This window comes from Mixophyes fleayi, chromosome 1 (genome assembly GCF_038048845.1).
Source record: "Mixophyes fleayi isolate aMixFle1 chromosome 1, aMixFle1.hap1, whole genome shotgun sequence".
NCBI lineage: Eukaryota > Metazoa > Chordata > Amphibia > Anura > Limnodynastidae > Mixophyes > Mixophyes fleayi.
In genome coordinates this window covers 269,416,409-269,438,597 of record NC_134402.1, presented here as the reverse complement: position 1 = coordinate 269,438,597, position 22,189 = coordinate 269,416,409, and positions in this window count along the sequence as shown.

Below are 22,189 nucleotides of genomic sequence, written 5' to 3'. Positions count from 1 at the left end.
CTTCCCTGGCAATGAATTCCATATCTTGACTGCCCTTACTGTAAAGAACCCCTTCCTTTGCTGGTTGTTAAATTTTCTCTCCTCTAACCTTAGGAGATGACCGCGTGTCCTGTGTATAGTCCTTGGGGTAAAAAACTCCCATGAAAGTTCTCTGTATTGACCCTTAATGTATTTGTACATAGTAATCATATCTCCTCTTAGACGTCTCTTTTCTAAAGTAAACATGCCTAATCTGTTAACCTTGAAAGTGAAGCTTAAAGCTTTTAAGCTTTCAACCTTGAATCTATAAAAAAATGAATTTAGGATTACTTATTTTTTCTATTAAACTTTTAAATTGTTGAGTTGCAAAGTTTATGTTCAAGTATTATGCCAGCCATTGACAAATGATAACTGATTTCTCTTGCAGTTTTGGGAAAGAATATAGTGTTCATGAAACGTGTCAACTAGCAATTACATTGTGGAGCCAAGAAACATCTGGAATATTCTTAAGACTAGTATGTCATGTCCTGGAGACTACAGAACAGGTTGACATGTAAGTGCCCTTTCACACTTTTAGGCCTTGCTCTCACTTTCTAGTAAGACTTCAATCTCACCTAGTGGCTGTATAATTTCCTTGTTGTACGTCACCTTCTTGTTTTCATCAAATACCACCAGAGTATATTTTAAATGCCTAGTATACATATAATACAAATAAAAACATAAGTTAGACAAAAATTGTAAATCATTTATTCACATTAATAAGATGATAAGGCTTCTGCATCTGTCCATACAGACAAGATTAACGGAAGTAGCTAATGTCAACTTCCACAGATCCACCACATACTGTACATTCTTAAGATTAAAATGATAATATAGAATTATATATTACCATGCACACTGTCAATAGTCCTTAAAACTTTCCTCCCATCCATAGTGGCAAATATTATTAGGTAAGTCAATGCTACTCTCAGCCATACCAACTTTTTTGCTACAAAAAAACAAAATATTGGTCACTTACAAATCAGAAAATTTAGAGAATTAGCACTTATATTAGTCACACTTGTGCCTGTTTTTCCACCAGTCCTGCTTTTTGATGTTCGTCTGAACAGATGCTTACCATGTTTTGCGGATTGCGCGTTACCAAAAGTAAAATTACTGTCTCATTTTATTTGACCTTTTTTCCCTCCTAGAACAAACCTTAGTATGAAATATGGAACTGCTAATGAGTTGTATAATAATAAATGATGAATGGTAGTAAAATAGTGGTAAAGTAACGGAGACAGACAGATAATTTGGAGGGCATAAATGGGCCATAAATTAACTGGGGAGCAGACATCAATGAATATAGAGTTCATTCTTTTTCTTTCTTTAATCTTTTCTCCCATACATTTTTTTTTTCTGTCCTTTATCTGTATGTCTGTATTTTTGCTGAACTGTAGGTAGTAATACACTATATGCCTCTTATTCCCAATTTCATCTTAAGTGTTAGACTGTTGAAAATGGTTTTCCGCTATCTTCTTACAAGTAGATCTAACATTCAACAAATATTTTTTTTCCTTTGCTTCACATAAAGGAACATTGAAAAGCCAGTCAAGTGACCATTTACAGTTCTGTGCATTCATCAGTGCACTCACATCCTAGAAGCTATGTACAATTTGTGTTTTATGCTCTGTCACCTTGAGCTTGCTCCCTTGATAGCACTCCTGCCACAGGCTTGCTTTGAGACAGAGAGCCTGCAGGATACACGTTTGTATAGCAAAATGTATGTTTTGACATCCTGGTCAAGCTTAACAGTGTTCTTAGGTGACAACTACCATACAATATATTCTTTTCACTTTGGTAGATTAAATTATCAGGAGACTATGAGCCTTTTTCACATCTATGGTTTGGGTCTTTAGGTCACATTGTTGTTCTTAACAGATGTGATTAAGTGCAGAGTTGTACCATATAAGAACTTCACCCTGTCACTAAGGGTTGTTCTCTGTATGCTTGTTATGCCATCTCCAGAGAATTCGTACGTCTCTCTTGTTTTTATTTGCAAGCTCAGACCAAGTCTTCAGACTCTTTTATCTGTTTTTACAGATCATTGTTGAGTGTATCTTTCCCTAAGCTATTTATTTACCACCTTTCATAGCTAATAAAGTCTCAGCGACAGTAAGGGTGTGCAAATTAGAAGGCATAAAACTTGCGACTACCAAAGCTGTAAGGTAAAGATACATACCGATGATGAAGAACATCAGCATGTGTCTTCACTAGTAAAAAAACAAAACAGGTTAAATAAATAAATTTAAAAAGTAGCTAAAACAGTAATTAGCACCAGAACTTACAGCATGGGCTGGTTACCACTAGCACTAGTAATGGGGTTTAAAGAGTGTGGAGTCAATCTGCAAAAGTGGCAATAAGCACCAGGCTATGCAAGGCTGAGCTGGTCACACTATAACAGGGAGACCCACAGAGTAGGTCCCCCTGTCATAATGTGCTCCAACCCTAGCTTGGTCAACATGTATACGGCAATACAGGCATGGGGTCCGAGTATTGCGGCTTTAAAACTGGCATTTTCATGAAGTCCTTACTAAATAACATCATTTTCATGTGTAGGTGTTTCCCTTAGTCGCATTTCACACTACACGATCATTTCACAGTTCGCAAAACTTGGTGGTCACTTATATGGTAAGTAGTAATCTTTGTATTGTAGCCCTTATATCCATCGTTCTTCTGCTGTCATTCAAACGGAAGTCGGAATTGTGGTAGTCTTTAAAATGACTACCACCGATGCATTTAGTTGTATAGAGCAGTGACACATAGTTGATAGTTGTATAGCGCAAGCCCACGTAATGATCCCAGATCATTATCAGACTGTTAATAGATCATTTATAAAATAATTAAGAGGTATACCTATGCTGTTCCTGTGACAGCTCACTAGCATGGCTCCTAGAGTGGCAGTGGACAGGAAAAGTAAAAAGCAGACACATTGTCACAAGATGAAGCTTATGTCATCTTGCGACCTCAGTGGTGGAAGGAGCAAATATCTGGACTTAATAAAAAAATTATTAGTAAAAAAATAAAAAATACGGCAACAGTGGAGACCCAGCTTCTCCCTCCCCATTTATTACATTTCCTCTCCTTTTGGAGCCCCTGCTGATAGGTTAGATAGCTGAATCAACATGCTATCTTGCCATTCACAATAAAAGAAGACTTATGGGAGGAATGATTTTTTTTTATTAAGGAGGCAAAATTAATTTATAATTAACTTATGAGGGAAAATTTAATTGTTCAATTTTACATTAAGTGGGTAATATTATTGTATTAACATATTATGGGGGCAATATGAATATGTAATTATATTAAGGGAACAATATTATTTGATTGGTTAAGGGGGCAATAATTATTTATGATGGGGAAACATTTACTATTTCATAATGGGGGCACTATTTATACTGTGTACATGTGGCACTACAAGTCACAGCATGCAGAGTCAGAATTTGTTTCAAGACAGAAGAGTGAGGACAAAGGATTTGCTGGATGGGAAAGTACAGTCATTGCTTGAACTATGTCGATGGAAGAAAATAATTATTTTTATGGACTTTTTTATTAAAAAAATATTTTAACAAGGAGATATGCACTGGTGTACGTTTTATTCAATGTTTATATTTTTGAAAATGTGTATGTTTTACTTTTACAGTTTCAGGTACAGGGTTGACAATGATGCAGTCTCATTTATTGCCCAGACCGGTCCTATTTTTCAAGGTACCATTTTTTGAGGCCCCTTGCTGCTGGTTTTCCCCTTATAATGACAATCATTCAAGGGTGGCTTGCAATGGGGTGGTTATATAAGTTCCATGCTGCCCATTCTTATTTATTTTAAACAAAAACAAAAGCAAGATTTTTTTCCACTCTCCCTTGAACACTCACACTTTTACTTTAATTGCATCTTTTTGCTCCACCCCTCAGTGAGAGCAGTTTCTCCAGAAAAAGTAATGGATAGGTTTGATATTAGGTTTTGTACTAATTTATGCAATAGGCTCTTTCAGGTATGAAACACAGCTTCAATTCTTAATAAATACCCAAGCCTGATAAGCTGCCCCAGGCAATTATGCTAATAGTGCCCCCTGGTGCTCCACGCCAGGCTAATATGTGCTAGAATAAAATGAACCTTAATTTAAAATCTGGATTTCTTATCCCATCACTGTTCCAGTGTTTTAGAAATTCCGCTCCACTTGAAATTTTAAAACGGTCACAGCAATCTTTGTCACTCATTTAGTTTTCATTAAAATCTAAACTCTTTAGCAGAATGGAGGTATGAATATGCACTACTGAGGTTGAGGTGGGGCTGATGGACCTTCGTCTGTCACATATTTCTCTCATCTACTCCCTCTTTCTCAAGTACACGCCCAAGGTTGACTCATTGTTATTAGTATTAACCATGGGAATACGTCAAGATTAAAACCTTCCTTCATTTTTCATTCATGTTTTCTTTTTGTTTGGAGAGCAACTATTCTCTTATATTAAAATTAATTTTACTTACTACCTCCTACTGCCACAATTTTGCCCCCCTACGCCACACCCGCCACCCTAGGCTGCAGCCTAATCAAACTACTGGATAGTAAGGCTCTGCGAATACCTCCCTAAATGCTTTTACCATTAAATCTGTTCACAAATTCACACACATTGATTACACAAATACAAATAATATGCTTGTTTTGTTTAATAATAGTGAGTTTTTATTTAATTTTGTTCACCTGTTCCTACAATTAATAACAGAAATATGCAGGTCTGAACGACAGTCATGTCATTTAGGCATTTGTTACAAAATCTTTCCCTCTCATCATCAGCATACAGCTCTGTGACAATAATGACTTGTGATGTAAAACACAACAAAATAAATACACAAAATGTTCTTAAATGACATACTCCAATATTTTTTAACAGCAGGCAAGATAAACTACGCTTGCATTAAGTGCTTTGTTTTCATACAGAATTTAATGTTGGGACTTTGATATTACAGACAATTTCCACAGGGTCTTAAAATAGATATTGACTCATATAACTGCCCTACCTTTTTGGTACAACATATAGAGAGCCTAAGTAAGGGTTAGATCAAATGATGCAGACCATCTGTGTAACTGCTCTTAATTGCCAAACACTACCCATATCTGGCCATTAGGTTATATGGAAATAAATCATATCTGCCAAATGGCATACCTTGTAGCAACCTCACTTGGGTATGTCTTTTACCTCTGCAGCATTTGTTCCTCTTGGCTTAATTCCCAGCATAAGTTAATGAGCAGCCTTAAATTAGCTTACCTATGTTATTTAGTTTCCATAACTGTTACCTCTGTAATTATTAGTGTGTGTGTGTGTGTGTGTGTGTGTGTGTGTGTGTGTGTGTGTGTGTGTGTGTGTGTGTGTGTGTGTCTGATTGGCACTTTTATCAAGATTATCTTGATTTATGTATAATTTTTTTCCACCTCTGTGTTGCTCCAGTTAGTTTTATCTTAGTTTATTTTTTACTTTTCTTTTTTTAATTATTATTATTATTATTATTATTATTATTATTATTATTACTATTATTACTATCCTTTATTTATAATGAGCCACAAAATTTTCACAGCACTATACACAAGCAAACATTAGACCATACAGGGTAAAACAGTACCAAACATTAAACAAAAAATACCAGGACTTCAAACACTCCAAATATAGCTATAAAACTTATATGTTTTATCTTGCCACCTATAAATGAATCAAGTGCACATCAGGTACCTTTGGCTTGTACAGTTTGTAAACTAAAATGCCAATACTAAGAAACTCTCCATAATCTTACTTATGCGGTCTTTGGTTTGTAAGCCAGAAAGCCAGATATTATAACTTTATTTTATTTTTTTATTACAAACAAAAATAGAATGTACTGTGTATTAAAATATGGTAGACCTTGAGAGGTCAAGAAATAACACAGTTTTAAGAAAAACAATCCAATACTGATACTTTAAAATATATCGTTTTGATTTCTACAAATACGTATGTTTCAGTCATATTGTTAAAAAAAAATTGACTGCACAGCTAAGTATTTTCTCTAATGACACATAAATGCCTCTTATAGGGAACTTTGCATTTCCACATAGCTTTTTTTTTTAACAGGAGAGGGTCATAAAATTACTTTAAACAAAGTTCAGGGGAACAGCTCCATCTCTGGTGTTTAACCAGCTTCTGCTCCCTGAAGAGAAATGTAATATTTTTCCTGGAAAGAACCCTAAGTATTTAAGCTGCAAAATAAATTACTTTAGAGAATTAGTCAGCTGCTGCGGAGGATATAAAGGGATCGCCAGGGAATGAGATACTACTATCATTTTATGAAAGGTCAACAATGGGTAATGTGGAAGCAGGGAAAAAATGAATATCACTATTTAGATAAGAAAAGTAAAAGCACGTTAATTTGTTTTTTTTTCTCTCTTTAAATCATATAAGGGGGATTAAGAAGATAACGCATGCTGATTGCAGGAAACTGCTACTCTTTTCTAATTATTCATGATAAGATAATAATTGCTGGTGATTATGGTATATTATTTATTTTATTTTCTCTGCGCTTAAGTTGAAGAAATTAACACAGTTAAGATAAAGGACAGATATGGTACACATTCTAATTTGGTTATAACAGAAGAAGAAGTGTTATATACGAGATCTGTATGTAGCATCCTGAGCTGAACAGCATTGCAGGCTACAAAGGAAACAGAGATTGTGCCTGATAAAAAGTGTATGGCAGGAAGAAGAGGGGTTAATAGGAAAGCATTAGCAATAATTATGATACAGTGATGGTTCAGTGATTTCTGTAGTTTTTGTATGCATGTTACATTGAGAGAGGCATGAGAGACAGTCAGCGGCTCATGGCTGGAGCTTCAGACCCCATTACCGCGAGGGAGTGAACTTCCCTCAGTAGTCAAACAGTTTAACAGCTGATGCTGCCCACAAAGCCGGTGACGCCTGCTGTGAGGAGTGAGCAAAGGAGGGCCTGAGCCGCTGTACAGCATAAGAAACGGAAAGTGAAGAAGCAGATAAGGAAAGTCACACAGTGAAAAACAGTAAAAAAAGAAAGGAGAGAGATAATTGTGGGGAAAGGTCAGATAAGGCCAAAGAAATAAGAAAGAAGGGAGTGGAGAAAAGGGACATACAAGTAGAAGAATAAGGTTAATGAGTTGAGTTATAATCAGAAGTAAAGGAAAGAGGAGTACACAAACTAGGAAAGCAAGGATTGATATAGAGAAAGGTTGGGATGAAGAAAGAGAGGTTAAATAGGAAAAGACAGACAGCATAACAATAAAGTAACGCTTACAGTAAAAAATGAGGAGATGCTATAGAGACATAGGGGGTGCGAGAGAAACAAGAGTTTAATACAGTTAAAGAAAGGAGATGTTAGCAGTAAGCAAAGAGGGGAACACAGTGTGACAAATATAAGACTGTTATAGAAGGGGAATGTTACAGGAGAAAGTACCTATTGATATATAGGTAGACTCTATTTTATAACACACTGAGATTAAAGTAGGAAGTGAGAGGAAGGAAGATGGGGATAGTGTTTCTAAGGCAAATATAGACAGTGGCTAGTAGTAGGAAATACTTTTAGGGATAATTTAGCCTAAATTAGAGGGGTGTTTGAAAGAATATGAAAAGAGACTAGGAAATAGATAAAGGGGGTGGTGATTATTAAGAGATTAAGGGCTAGATTTACTAAAGGGCAGGTCATTTTGTAGAAAGTACTAAATAAATGAAAGCTAGAATCCGATTGGTTGTTATAGGCAACATCCCCACTTTTTCAAACCCGCAGTTTAGTAAATATACCCCTAAGAGTAGAAGGTAATTGATAAAAGTGTTAGGACAGAGTTACAGACTTCTATAGTAATTGTCTATGGAGTAATTTCATCCCTGTCAGATTCCAGAGAACCACCAGAGGTTCCATGTGGGATCTCAGGACTATGAATTCTTGACCGGGACACAGGACTACAACACTGACCTGTCCCACGAGCCAGCTGGCTGGACAACTAATTTTAGCTAGCCTCGTTTACCATGCAGTACATTAAATATTTTGTATAACAGTTAGCAAGTCCTGGCCTAGACACAATAAACAGCTAGTGAAAGTTTAGGTGGACCCTGATCATAAAGACAATCAGCGATTCTGACTTTTCCTTGGCAACCTCATAGGATGCAGAGACCCATAAAATTAGAAAGCCATAGCCCTTAATTGTGAATAAATTAAAAGTTTAGTAACTACAGACTCAATTTAGCTGCAAATAAGGATTTTATTCAAATAATTAATAAATATGACATTTTTACATACGTTGAGGATAAATAATGAAACCAGAGATACCTCCCTAAGTAGAAGGCAATAACATATATGATAAGTGTAACATTTGACAATAGTATAATAAGTTAAGTTGTTAAAGTTACAAAACGCAAGTTTGACACTTTTATTTTTCATGCAATCATTTTGTATGAAGGTATTTAAATGGAAAGTGTTTAATTAAAATTGACAATAAGCATCACCCTCCCTACTTTTTCCTTCCCTACAACTCCATAATAAAAGTCTTTCGTAAATGTGTTAACTTATTGGGATCTTATCCTCTCTCAGCATCATGGCTGGTAGGGCTCTCTCTCTCATACTGACAGAGGTAATGTATACCACAGAGGCCTCGAAGAGTACGACAAGATCATCTTAGTAAACTAGTGGTTATTATAAATTGGGTGAACACTATATGAATGATTGAGTTTATAATATCCAGTATGTTGTTTTCTTTAATGCAGAAACACATTTCTTAATTGCATTTAGGGATGAGCGGACTCGGATTCTCGCAATCCGAGCCCACCCGAACAGTGCGGATCCGAGGCCGATCCGAGCACTGTTCGGGAACTTCCGGGCAGCAAACGGAGCCAAACGCGAGACTCGGAAGTCATAAATACTCACCTTGCGGGCGCCATCTTCATTCTGGCTGTGATCACTCGTGAGGGAGGTTGTAGTTAGGGAGCTCCTGATCAGTTTAGTTGTTCTTTGTGCTTTGTCCAGTGCTCTGTCCTGCTGAGTCCAGTGGTGCTTTTGTCCTGTGCTCTGTCCTGCTGAATCCAGTGGTGCTGTGTCCTCTGCTCTGTCCTGCTGAGTCCAGTGGTGCTGCCTGTGTCCTGTGCTCTGTTCTGCTAAGGGCATAGTTATTTCAAATTTATTCAAAAGTTATAAAAAATTAAAAATATAATTATAAAAAACTTATACAAAAAAAATGTAAAAAAAATTAAAAAAAATTATACAAAAATAATTGAAAAAAACCATAAAAAAATTAGTTTAAAAATACTAGGTACTGATATTTCAAAGTCAAACTATGTTCACTGTTGCTGCTGTACCAAAAAATAATAGGTACTGCTATTTAAAAGTCAAACTACGTTCTCTGTTGCTGCTGTACCCAAAAATAATAGGTACTGCTATTTAAAAGTCAAACTACGTTCACTGTTGCTGCTGTACCAAAAAAAACTAGGTACTGCTATTTAAAAGTCAAACTACGTTCTCTGTTGCTGCTGTACCAAAAAAAACTAGGTACTGCTATTTAAAAGTCAAACTACGTTCACTGTTGCTGCTGTACCAAAAAAAACTAGGTACTGCTATTTAAAAGTCAAACTACGTTCTCTGTTGCTGCTGTACCCAAAAATAATAGGTACTGCTATTTAAAAGTCAAACTACGTTCACTGTTGCTGCTGTACCAAAAAATAATAGGTACTGCTATATAACTCCAGTCCAGTGGTACTCTCCTGTGCCGCAGATAATTTGTAAATGCTTTCCGAGTGTGTGTGGTTTAGGGGTACGCTCTCTTGTGCTGCATATAATAAAGTACCAAAATTTGGAGGATAAAGTAGGGAAAGATCAAGAACCACTTCCTCCTAATGCTGAAGCTGCTGCCACTAGTCATGACATAGACGATGAAATACCATCAACGTCGTCTGCCAAGGCCGATGCCCAATCTCCTAGTAGAGGGCATGTAAAATCCAAAAACCCAAAGTTGACTAAAATTACCAAAAAAAGAAAATTAAAAACATCTGAGGAGAAACGAAAACTTGTCAATATGCCATTTACGACACGGAGTGGCAAGGAACAGCTTAGGCCCTGGCCCGTGTTCAGGACTAGTGGTCCAGCTTCACCCAAGAATCTAAGCCCTCCTCCTCCCCCCTCTCCAAAAAATTGAAGAGAGTTATGCTGTCAGCAACAACAACAAAATAGCAAACAACTCTGCCTTCTAAACAGATGACATCACAAATCCCCAAGGCGAATCCAAGGGTGTTGGTGGTTGCGAAGCCTGACCTTCCCATCACTGTACGGGAAGAGGTGACTCCATCCACCATTTGCAGCACACCCTCTGCATATGCTGGAAGGATCACCCACAGTGTAGATCCAGATTTGGATAATCAAGGTGTCAATGATGTACACTGGGAGGAGGCTATTGATGTAGCTGGCGCTGTGGAGGAACTTAATGATGAGGATGCTGATGTGGTTATTTTAAATGAGGCACCAGGGGGGGGAACAGTTGATGTCCATGGGATGAAAAAGCCCATCGTCATGCCTGGTCAGAAGACAAAAAAATGCATCTCTTCGGTCTGAAGTTATTTTTATCCCAATCCGGACAACAAATGTTTGGCCATATGTAGCTTATGTAAAGCTCAAATAAGCAGGGGTAAGGATCTTGGCCACCTAGGGACATCCTCCCTTATACGTCACCTGAATAACCTTCATAGTTCAGTGGTTAGTTCAGGAACTGGGGCTAGGACCATCATCAGTCCAGGGACACCTAAATCCCTTGGTCCTGTTGGATACACACCAGCAATACCCTCCTCGTCAACTTCCTCCACGATCTCCATCAGATTTAGTCCTGCAGGCCATGTCACCAGCCAGACTGAGTCCTCTTCAATACGGGATTCATCCGAGGAATCCTGCAGCGGTACGCCTACTACTGCCACTGCTGCTGTTGCTGCTGGTAGTCGGTCATCTTCCCAGAGGGGAAGTCGTAAGACCGCTACGTCTTTCACCAAACAGTTGACCGTCCAACAGTCGTTTGCCCTGAGCACAAAGTACGACAGTAGTCACCCTATAGCAAAGCGTATAACTGCGGCTGTAACAGCTATGTTGGTGTTAGACCTGCATCCGGTGTCCGCCATCAGTGGAGTGGGATTTAGACGGTTGATGGAGGTATTGTGTCCCCTGTACCAAATCCCGTCGAGATTCCACTTCACTAGGCAGGCAATACCAAAGATGTACAGAGAAGTACGAACAAGTGTCCTCAGTGCTCTGAAAAATGTGCTTGTACTCACTGTACAATTTACCACGGACATGTGGACAAGTGGTTCAGGGCAAACGAAGGACTATATGACTGTGACAGCCCACTGGGTAGATGCATCGCCTTCCGCAGCAACAGCAGCAGCTGCATCAGTAGCAGCATCTCCACAACAGCTGCTCGTGGCAAGGCAGGCAACGTTATGTATCACAGGTTTTAATAAGAGGCACAACGCTGACAACCACTTAGAGAAAGTGAGGGAAATAATCTTGCAGTGGCTTACCCCACTTAGACTCTCCTGGGGATTTGTGGTGTCAGACAACGCCAGTAACATTGTGCGGGCATTACATATGGGCAATTTCCAGCACGTCCCATGTTTTGCCCACACCATTAATTTGGTGGTGCAGCATTACCTCAAGAGTGACAGGGGTGTGCAGGAGATGCTTGCGGTGGCCTGCAAAATTGCTGGACACTTTCGGCATTCTGCCTGTGCCTACCGCAGACTTGAGCAACATCAGAAAAGCCTGAACCTGCCCTGCAATCACCTCAAACAAGATGTTGTGACGTGCTGGAACTCCACCCTCTATATGCTGCAGAGGATGGAGGAGCAGCAAAAGCCATTCAAGCCTACACAGCCACCTACGACATAGGAAAAGGAGTGGGGATGCGCCTGAGTCAAGCGCAGTGTAGACTGATTTCCGTGTTGTGCAAGGTTCTCCAGCCGTTTGAACTTGCCACACGAGAAGTCAGTTCCGACACTACCAGCTGAGTCAGGTGATTCCCCTGATCAGGCTGTTGCAGAAGCAGCTGGAGAAAGTGAGGGAGGAGCTGTTAAAGCATTGCGATTCAACAAAGCATGTAGCTCTTGTTGATGAAGCCCTTTGTACGCTTTGCCAGGATCCGAGGGTGGTCTCTCTTTTAAAGTCAGAGGAATACATTCTGGCCACTGTGCTCGACCTCGGTTTAAAGCGTATGTTGTGTCTTTGTTTCCGGCGGACACAAGTCTACAGCAGTGCAAAGACCTGCTGGTCAGGAGATTGTCCTCTGAAGAGGACCGTGACATACCAACAGCTCCATCTTCATTTTCTTTCACACCTTTGGCTACAAGGAAAAAGCTCAGTTTTCCTAAAAGATCCGCTGGCGGGGATGCTGAGATCATCTGGTCCGGACTGAAGGACCTTCCAACCATTGCAGACATGTCTACTGTCGCTGCATTGGATGCTGTCACAATTGAAAAAATGGTGGAGGATTATTTTGCTGACACCATCCAAATAGACATGTCAGACAGTCCATATTGTTACTGACAGGAAAAAAAGGCAGTTTGGAAGCCCCTGTACAAACTGGCTCTATTTTACCTGAGTTGTCCCCCCTCTAGTGTGTACTCCGAAAGAGTTTTTAGTGCAGCGGGGAACCTGGTCAGTGAGCGGCGAAGGAGGTTGCTTCCTCAGAACGTTGAAAAAATGATGTTCATAAAAATGAATTATCAATTCCTCAATCAAGTACAGCACTGCCCTCCAGATAGTACAGAGGGACCTGTGGTTGTGGAGTCCAGCGGGGACGAATTGATAATGTGTGAGGATGAGGAAGTACACACTAAAGGGGGAGAGGAATCAGAGGATGAGGATGAGGACAACATCTTGCCTCAGTAGAGCCTGTTTAGTTTATACAGGGAGAGATGAATAGCTTTTTTGGTGTGGGAGCCCAAACAAACCAATCATTTCAGCCACAGTTGTTTGGTAGGCCCTGTCGCTGAAATGATTGGTTTGTTAAAGTGTGCATGTCCTATTTCAACAACATAAGGGTGGGTGGGAGGGCCCAAGGACAATTCCATCTTGCACCTTTTTTTTTTCTTTGCCAGCTCGTTTTGTGGGGGCCCAAACAAACCAATCATTTCAGCCACAGTTTGGTAGGCCCTTTCGCTGAAATGATTGGTTTGTTAAAGTGCGCATGTCCTATTTCAACAACATCAGGGTGGGTGGGAGGGCCCAAGGACAATTCCATCTTGCAACTCTTTTTTTTGGCATTATGTGACCGTTCAACAGACGTTTGCCATGAGCACAAAGTACGACAGTAGTCATCGTATGGCAAAGCGGATAACTGCGGCCTTAACAGATATGTTGGTGTTAGACGTGCATCCGGTGTCCACCATCTGTGCAGTGGAATTCAGACCATTTGAAGGCGGAGGTATTGTGGCCCCGGTACCAAACTGGGTACCGGGGCCACTAGACTACGCAGTCCAGATAGATGCGTATTACATATTAAACTACGTTCAATGTTGCTGCCAAATTAAAACAAAAGTAAAATGCCCTGTCATAATAGAAAACAAGAGGTAGCGACGCGCTCTAACTACACCCTGTATATGCTGCAGAGGATGTAGGAGCAGCCATATGTGCAGTGGAATTTAGAACAGTTGAGGGAGGTATTGTGGCCCCGGTACCAAATTGGGTACGGGGCCACTCCACTACGCAGTCCAGATAGATGCGTATCAGATATTAAAAAACGTTGACTGTTGCTGCCAAATCCAAAATTAATTAAAATGACCTGTCATCGTCAAAAACAAGAGGTATTGACGCGCTCGAACTACACCCTGTATATGCTGCAGAGGATGTAGGAGCAGCCATATGTGCAGTGGAATTTAGAACAGTTGAGGGAGGTATTGTGGCCCTGGTACCAAATTGGGTACCGGGGCCACTCCACTACGCAGTCCAGATAGATGCGTATCAGATATTAAAAAACGTTGACTGTTGCTGCCAAATCCAAAATTAATTAAAATGACCTGTCATCGTCAAAAACAAGAGGTATTGACGCGCTCAAACTACACCCTGTATATGCTGCAGAGGATGTAGGGGCAGCCATATGTACAGTGGAATTGAGACCATTTGGAGGAGGTATTGTGGCCCCGGTACTACGCAGTCCAGAAAGCTACCTCGGTGCAATGTTTTGGACTAAAAACAATATTGTGAGGTGTGAGGTGTTAAGGATAGACTGGAAATTAGTGGAAATGATTGTTATTGAATGTTATTGAGGTTAATAATAGCGTAGGAGGGAAAAGAAACAAAAAAACTGGATTTTAGCACTTTTTATGCTTTTTTAAAAATAAATCAGAACCCAAAACCCTAAATCAGAACCAAAACCTTTCGTCAGGTGTTTTGGCAAAACAAATCAGAACCCAAAACCATAAGCTAATCAGAACCCAAAACACTAAAAGTGGCCGGTGCACACCCCTAATTGCATTTATACTATAGTACAACAATACTAATGGTTCAGATATTTTAGCGTGTGTTCTATTAGTCCAGAATTATAAAATATATGAAATTTAGCTATTTTATGGTGAAAACCAGCTAAAAGCAAACGGTCACAAATAAATATAATCCTACCAATCTTTAGAGATAATTTAATAAATCCAACCATCCAATGCTGAATAACCCCCCCCCACCCCCCTGCAGAATAAGACCAATAACTGTCACCAATGCCAGGAAACAATTAACTGCTATTGCATTTACTCTCACACATTCAGCCAACAATTTCATATTTGCTCAATCGCTGCTGCCCACTGTATCAGAAACGTTGATTGTTACCCTCAAAAAAGAGAAACTGCATGTGCTTTCTCACCACCAGTCACCTTCAAAACTTTTTGGTTGCCATGGAAAACCAGAGACTCTATACATTTGTAAAGATCTGAATGGAATCAAATGAGGTCAGGGTGTGCAGTTTAGGATAACAGGTGCAGTTTAGAAGATCTTAACTCTTATTTTCAAAATGGGCATAATTATAGACGACAAAGTTATGCTAAAATAAAGGAATAAAGGAAGTTATTCAATAATGTGTTCCTTTTAATTTGCAAATATTATTATTATTATTATTATAATCGTAGATTTATAATCACTTGGTAATGCTTTTAACTTTATTTTTTGATATGTTAGGAAATGGATTTAGTTGTATTTTTATTTAATGCAACGGCTAGATAACGATACTTCTTTCTACATAATAGAGCACTGTCTTATCTAACACATTTATTAATCTGTTTCATGTGAAACTTGTGCTCTTCTTTAGCAGCTGCAATCTACAAATTTTCACATATAACATTTTTTTTAAATAGATGCAATAGAAGCTACATTGAATAATTCACATCACATAGGGTAAAAAATAATTTTTACAAAAAGTTTCCCTCACTCTTGTATGTTCGTAATAATAATAAAAAATGTCCAACTTTGGCCAATATTTTACCATTATTTGTCCAGATTGACAACCCTACTCTTGTCCAAAATGAAACCAATCACCATGAGATCGTCTGCAAAGTGCTAAGACAGAGTTTAAAACAATTAAAGGGGAATTCAGGGTGTGTCGTTTGTTGGTAAGAGGGGATAATTTTCCATTTGGCCTGACAGGTTTGCAGATTTAAATAGCAAAACAACTTTTATTGCTTGTTCCAAGTGATTATAGATTAATACCAGATATAAAAAAAATAATTAATTATCCTCATTAATAATCAGAATACAGCTTCCTTCTTGTGTTACCATATATTCCTCCACAATATATCTTCTACTGTCATTATTTTGATTTATACTTTCTCATCATTTTAAATGTACTCCTATTTTTTACAACATGGTATTTTTTGAAGGCCACTGCAGAAACAGAACACTGTAAGCAAATTCATACATGGTAGATAAAGCTGGCATGCAAAAATGAATTTGCAAGTTTGTGTGGGAGATGGGAGACAAACCTACCTGAATATGGGTACCGCATTTTTATTACATGCTTGAAATGAAACAATTGACACTGCTAATCTCAGTGCATAAAACCCTGTGTAATTTTAAACATAGTATCTATGTACCCTTGGAAAAGAAAACACATCTACATATATCAGGTGCAAATTAGATAATGAAGCATCAAATTGCTTAATCTGGACATCGCAGTGGTATAAGGAATATGTCTGAGCATGGCAGTTTTTACTTTAATATGCAGTACATAACCCTCCTTTTGTGTGGACAGTGTCACATTAGGGCACATACCGCATTTCATGCTTTGATGAAGTTATGTTTTCACAATAAAATACACAAAAGCATTAAGTTGCTGATCCTAATGGAAGAAAATAATTCCAACTACATTTCCTGCTTACAGAGTAATAAGTAGAAGGCCTAGTCAACAAGCTCATGTCGTAAGATATTTACAAGCATGCATTACACTATTGAATTTTCCAATTGATAGTGTGATAGTTGACATAATGCACAATTATGAGAGTGGTAATGTGATTCTAATGGGACACATGAAATTAACGTTTCAGGACGCAGTCCCTTTTTCATGACATTGATTTCCTCCTTCTTTCCATTAAAATGGCACTTAACAGAAGTCATTACATTATTGCCTATTCACTCTGCTTTAATTCGGTATATTTTGCCACTGCTACTTTTTAATCCACAAGTTCTAAAGTAATGAAGTCTGTTTGATGAAACTAACTTACCCCAAACTGTATCTAGTGCTTTTACTGCTGTTTTGCAGTACTGCTGGGTCATTGTTGGCATCTTGTTTTTTACTCTTTTGAGAAAGAAACTGCAATTTCAGCAAATCCAGGCTTCAGTAGGTTTTCAATCTACACCAATGGTATTTTTCTGGCAATACAGGTATTACTGATAATGTTTGTCTCCCAAAATGTTGTCTGTTACACCCATTCAGTTTCCCATTTTATACATGTTTCAAGTGTTTTAACAATACTAGAAATGTCAGTAAAAATGTCAGTGTAAACTGTGATCCAAATCCTAAAAAAAAGGTTTAAGAACCCTTCCACTATAACAAAATGTGTTTTATTATGATTATTGCCATTATCTATAAAGCACCAGCAACTTACACAGCACAACATTTATATTTTCTACAACATCATATTTTCTACATTGGATCTGCTTATCGTGGCGCCAGAATTTCATGTGGCTGGAGGGGAGCCCTGATTGACTCACCATCCTGACTACTGATTGGCTGGCAGCGAATAGTTTCTGATTCACAGCTGCCAGCACCAGGAGTGGGCTAAAAGAAAACAGGAAAACATACCAACCTTCCAGTGAGTTTATTAGACTGTTGATGACACAGGGAGACAGGCTAGGTGCTGTCATTAGGTACCTTTAGGCAGCTGCCTAGTGTGCCAGGTTTTGAGGAGCAACACTGAGGCTTAATATAAATACAAAAAACAGTTGTTGTCAATGATTTTCCTTCCCAGTATAATATGAACATACCTAGCACAATAGACACACTGTCAGGTATTGGTCCATAATTTGATCAAAACATTAAAGCTTGCATCCTATTGTCAAGGGTTTTCATTTATGTGAACCCCTACACGTAAATTTATGTTTCAAATATCATTAAAATGCAGCTAAAATTATGTGCACCACCAGTCACACTCCTCCTTCAGCGATGATCTGTAACACACCACTTCAAACTGCACTACAATTACTAAGGGCAAGAAGCTGGAGTGAAAGGATGAGGGTGTTGAGGTGATGGGCAGAAGTGGAGACTATGACTCTACTCCTATTACTGACACCTCGATTTGGTCTGAGCTTGGGATTGGGCTTCAGATATTTCAGACCAGGAAGTATCCCGGCAAAATATTTTACACAACGATGTCTTGGTGAGGGCCCCACCAAGCGAAAGGCGCAACAGCACTATGGTTCTCACCAGGTAATTGCCGCCTCCTTTTGATGGTTGTCTGCATTCCCAGGTTTGACATGTAACTTACAGCCTAGTTTGTCATCCCACCTAATACACTTAAGCCTTAGTCTAATAGTTAGGTGGGATGAGAAGTGGCATTGCTGCTTTAAAAACAGTCCGTTGTTACTGGGGATCGTGATTTCTTATCAGACTGTCGGCCACTTCATCTGTCATTCTTAAGGTCAGTCCTCCTTTCTTGTAAGTCGGCTAAGTCATTTTCGTTTTGGTACCATTGTGGTAGTCACTGTCCGTGTTATCAGCACCGTTAATGTGACTACCACCGACTTTATTTTATTTTCCTAAATCCACTGTATTTATATAGCTGCTAGCAAAGAAAGGGAAAAAGACAAAAATAAAATGATTTTACATGACATGGGTGTCATCAAGATACCTGTATTTATATTACACAAAATATGTGTCTCACCATGCTAGGTAATTTGGCATTTAACATGTGAAAAGTATATAGCTTGTACTAGGTTCACGTCATATTATAGTTTTCCATAAACACCTACTTATTCCAACACAAAATAATATGCATCTCTAGATTGTAAGCTTAATAATTCTCCCTTTTTTATACCTGTTTCTCTTTCATGTTCCCTTTCTGCAAAACACTGTTCAACCAGCAAGTGAAGTGCAAGTGGATTTTTGCCCAAGTCGTGTATCAAATGCTTTAAAATTGTATTCAACAGATAAAACAGAAATTCTATCGAAGACATTGACAGCCTGTGCCTGAGAAACTTAGCATCACAAATATAAAATAATACATCTTGACAATGCAAAACACTAATTCCACTTGCAATGTTTGATGCATATATCTGAAAACCATGTTGAACATTGTTTCTTTACTGAAAAACATTAAGATAGCAATGCGGTAAAGGAAATGAAAAGCGCCATATAAATAGGGTCTGTGTATGTTGCAAATGTCATGTAATATGTGATAAACACTCCTTTGTCTTCTCTCCTCTTTAAAGTATGGCTGAAAAGGCATTATTACAGCATAGCAACTATGAGTCAAAGTGCAGGAATCAGGACAAGCTTCTCCGCAAAATCTTAACTAGCTTCACACAATACAACAGAAACAGCATTGAAATAACACATTGAAAGTAATTGGATTTTTTTATGGGTTTTAACAATCCATTGAGAAGTGGTATTAAAAAAGAATGATTCAATTTTGACGTGCTCATCTAATATTTTTTTTCTTTCAATAGAATTATTTTTAATCTGTCAATCATTGGGAAAATGTGAAAATATTAGTTTGCCAATATTTTCAACAATATGGAAAAAATGTATTTGAGCTGTTGTGATAATGTCATTGTCCCAAGAAGATAAGAGTAAAATACAGAAAAGTCTTAACATAATTCAGACTAGACTGAAAATTTAAAGAGCGCTTTTCTGAGAACATTTAATTTTATATATTAAATATACACAATTCAAATGATTATCTAATATTTTTCTGTCTCTCTTCAAGCTATGTAATCTGAATAGATGGCTTCTTATTTGTGTTAAATTTAGGGATGGAAAGAATCCAGGATTTGATTCAAATTTCAGTGAATTACTACAGGTTATTAGCAAGGTTTGGATTCAACCAAACCCAAGGATTCTGATTTCTGCAGAACGCAGAATAACCATATCCAGGTACAAAAATATATAGCATTACATCAGGTTCAGACAAGGCTGCCAGGGGGCCGTTCTATCCCCCGGTAGGCCCTGACCCTGATCGCCCCCCTCTTCGTTGGTGGAGGGGAGCATAACTCTCTGCTCTGTTCTCACTGAATGTTGGGCGTGACATCATCATGCCCGGCGTTCAGTGAGGAGCAGCGCAGAGAGGAGTCAGCAAGAAGAGAGAGGACAGAAGACAGCAGAAGAGAAGAAAGAAGGCGGTAGAAAAGGTAAGTGAAGGAACGAAAGCAAGAGGGAGTAAAAGCAGCATGGCAGAGAGTGAAGGGGGAGCACAGACAGCATGACAGAGAGTGAGAAGGGGCAAAGGCAGCATGGCAGAGAGTGAGAGGAGGCAAAGGCAGCATGACAGAGTAAGAAGGGGCAAAGGCAGCATGGCAAAGAGTGAAGGGGGTTCAAAGCAGCATGGCAGAATGTAAAGGGAGGCCAAAGTAGCATGTCAGAGTGTGAAGGGGGGCCAAAGCAGCATGTCAGAGTGTGAAGGGGGGCCAAAGCAGCATGGCGGAGTGTAAAAAGGGGCCAAAGCAGCATGGCATAGGGTGATGAAAGGGTCCAAAGCAGCATGACATAGGGTGATGAAGGGGGGCCAGGAGAAGGGTGTAGCAAAAGCAGCATGGAGGATGCAGTGTAATCATAAGGAGGCACAGCATGGTGATGTAGGGGCACAGTAATGTGTGTGATGGCACAGCGGGCTTGTGGCAATGTAATGTGTGTGGTAGGTGGTGGCTAACTAAAGGGTGCTATTTTGCTTGTGGGGTGATAATGGGGCAATTTTATTTTATAGTGGGGACTATTAATTTAAGATGGAGTGGTTTGGGGCTATTAATTGAATATGGGACTGAGTTTGAGGAGCATGAGGTGTATTATTCTAAATGTAAATATGAATTATTTAATGGCAGTGACGGTTGCGGCAAATAGGTATATTTATTATATGTAAATACTATTAATGTATTGCTTGGGCGGTCTGGAGGGGGGGAAATAGGTTTATTTATTAAATCGGAATACTATTACTTTAATGTTGGTGCTGGAGGAAGGCCTAAGTATTAATTGTGGGTCCTATTGATTTAACGCTGGGGCTGGTAGGAATTTTCTAAATGTAGAATTTTTTTTTTCGAAATGGGCCCCCAACATTCCAGAATCCAGACAAGCCGCAACTAAAGAAACCAGCAGCCACAGGTGGTGACAAGAACAGGTAGGACAGTCTGGTAAATGTTCTGAGTCTAGTGTGTTATGCATGTTTTGTCACTATCCAATAATGATTGTCGAATCTCGATTTGTGTTCCAAAGCACAAAGTAATTTATTATCCAAAAGTAGCAGAATAATTCAAGCGAAATAAAAATAAGTACAGCCGTTACTTATTGCAGGCGCCCTGGATCCAGTGAACAGTCATTCAGGTCTGAAGTCTGTGGTCAAAGAAGACTGGTCGCTAGCTCAAGAGCCCCTGCTTATATGCAGTCAGAAATACAGTAAAACAATGCAGATGATGTGGCTTGCTTCTATTGGTCCAGGCTTCAGGAAGATCCAGTGTACTGCAGGTCATAGGCCAGTTCAAACCAAAACATTCAAAAGTGGGAGTCATCTCTCCAGGGGATATGCTCCGACTTTCCCGCCAAGTATCCAGTTTCCACTAGTCTATTAGCATTTTACCGTTGGAATCACTTTAAACATTTATTCCCTAACATCACTAACTAGAGTATGCAATGTGCGATCTCTTCGGAGAATGAACCGGAAAACTGCTGATGAATAGGGGATTAAAATGATACCAAACATGACACATTTCCTATAACCTGAACCTTATGTTTTACTAAAATGCATAAATACTGCTATATTCTGCCATAAATAACTATGTGTTGCAGCTATAATTAATGTGTACTAATTACAAATGTGTGTGTTCGTGTGAATGTATGTAAAAGTGTAAAAACTGTTATTGCCACGTGTTCCGGCTGGATACGCCCTTCCACGTCGTAGCGTGCTCTACGCATCTTTTCAAACAAAGACAACCAAGTTTGCGCGATATTTATTGAAATGACTTTATCCAATTTGCTGCCTTCGACAAGTGGGACAATCACGATTTTTGGTGACTGTTCTGCCCAATCTAAGGTGCAGGTCAAGACTGTGCACTCTTTATACACACCCTGCATTCTTTATATACTACACTATGGTGCTAGCTGTCCTACGTGGGCTAAACATTCCCCTCTAGTGTCTGGTCTCACCTCTTTGATGGCTGGCCACACCCCTTCGGGTGGGCCCCTAGCCTTGCAGTCCGCCAGTGGGCCCTTCATGCCACAGTCCGACACTTTATTACATCATTTATGCCTCAATTGCTTAATATTAATATTCAAATCATGACAGTTTAAAATGAGTTTTAGCAGCTTTGTAGTATGCCTAGTACTAAATTATTTATTAACCGTTACATATATAGCACCTACATATTACAAAGAGCCTTACAGGGCTATCATACAAATTAGACCTTGATCGAGTGTAGTTTTCCATCTATATTCCATACCATAGTAGGGTTAATGTTGTCAGAAGCCACTTAACC